Genomic DNA, 1,499 nt, shown 5'->3' on the forward strand with positions numbered 1-1,499 from the left:
TAGATAGATCAGAGACTAAGTTTGCTAAATTAGAAGCATTTTGTTCAGAGTTCTCTGTCTGTTGCTGAGTTGATGATGGAAAAGGCTTGCTATTGCTAAACCTGTTTCTTCCACCATTATTAAAGCCTTGTTGAGGCTTTTGATCCTTCCATGAGAAATTTGGATGATTTCTCCATGTTGAGTTATAGGTTTTTCCATAAGGTTCACCTAAGTAATTCACCTCTGCTATTGCAGGGTTCTCAGGATCATAAGCTTCTTCTTCATAAGAAGCCTCTTGAGTACTGTTGGATGCAGCTTGCATTCCATGCAGACTCTGAGAGATCATATTGACTTGCTGAGTCAATATTTTATTCTGAGCCAATATGGCATTCAGAGTATCAACTTCAAGAACTCCCTTCTTCATAGGCGTCCCATTACTCACAGGATTCCTTTCAGAAGTGTACATGAACTGGTTATTAGCAACCATGTCAATGAGTTCTTGAGCTTCTGCAGGCGTTTTCTTCAGGTGAATGGATCCACCTGCAGAAGTGTCCAGTGACATCTTTGATAGCTTAGATAAAACCATCATAGAATATATCCAGGATGGTCCATTCTGAAAGCATGTCAGAAGGACACTTTTTGGTCAACTGTTTGTATCTTTCCCAAGCTTCATAGAGGGATTCACCTTCTTTCTGTCTGAAGGTTTGAACATCAGCTCTAAGCTTGCTCAGCTTTTGAGGAGGAAAGTACTTGGCTAAGAAAGCCGTGACCAGCTTATCCCAAGAGTTCAGGCTGTCTTTGGGTTGAGAATCCAACCATAATCTAGCTCTGTCTCTTACAGCAAAAGGGAAAAGCATGAGCCTGTAGACTTCAGGATCTACTCCATTAGTCTTAACAGTATCACATATTTGCAAGAATTCAGTTAAGAACTGAAAAGGATCTTCAGATGGAAGTCCATGAAACTTGCAGTTCTGCTGCATCAGAGAAACTAATTGAGGTTTCAGCTCAAATTTGTTTGCTCCAATGGCAGGAATGGAGATGCTTCTTCCATGTAAATTGGAATTAGGTGCAGTAAAGTCACCAAGCATCCTCCTTGCATTATTATTATTTTCGGCTGCCATCTCCTCTTCTTGTTTGAAAATTCCTAACAGGTGCTTACTGGTTAGTTGTAATTCAGAGTCCTTTCAGGTTCTGGATCTGCTTCAACAAGAATATTCTTGTCCTTGCTCCTGCTCATATGACAAAGAAAAAGGCACAGAAAAATAATAATAATAGAGATCCTTTTTTTTTTTGAATGAGGGAGAGATGTTAGTAGATGAATAAATAAAAAAAAAATAGAAGGAGATGAGAGAGAAGAGAATTTTCGAAAATAATTTTTGAAAAAGAGTTAGTGATTTTTGAAAATAGTTTTTGAAAAATGTTAGTAATTTTCGAAAATTAAGATTTAAAAATTAAAATAATTAATAAATTAAAAAGAAATTTTGAAAAAGGGGGAAGATATTTTCGAAAAATGAGAGAGA

General features: G+C 37.0%; 1 non-coding gene across 1 annotated transcript; it reads left to right on the top strand.

Annotated features, from left to right (window-relative positions):
- Positions 1–596: 596 nt before the first annotated feature.
- On the top strand, positions 597–704 carry LOC148580261 (small nucleolar RNA R71). Its single transcript, XR_015895814.1, has one exon. It is a non-coding gene; the product is annotated as a small nucleolar RNA R71 (small nucleolar RNA).
- The last annotated feature ends 795 nt before the right edge of the window (positions 705–1,499 follow it).

The sequence above is a fragment of the Arachis ipaensis genome, chromosome B10, assembly GCF_059453495.1.
Source record: "Arachis ipaensis isolate K30076 ecotype BB chromosome B10, ASM5945349v1, whole genome shotgun sequence".
NCBI lineage: Eukaryota > Viridiplantae > Streptophyta > Magnoliopsida > Fabales > Fabaceae > Arachis > Arachis ipaensis.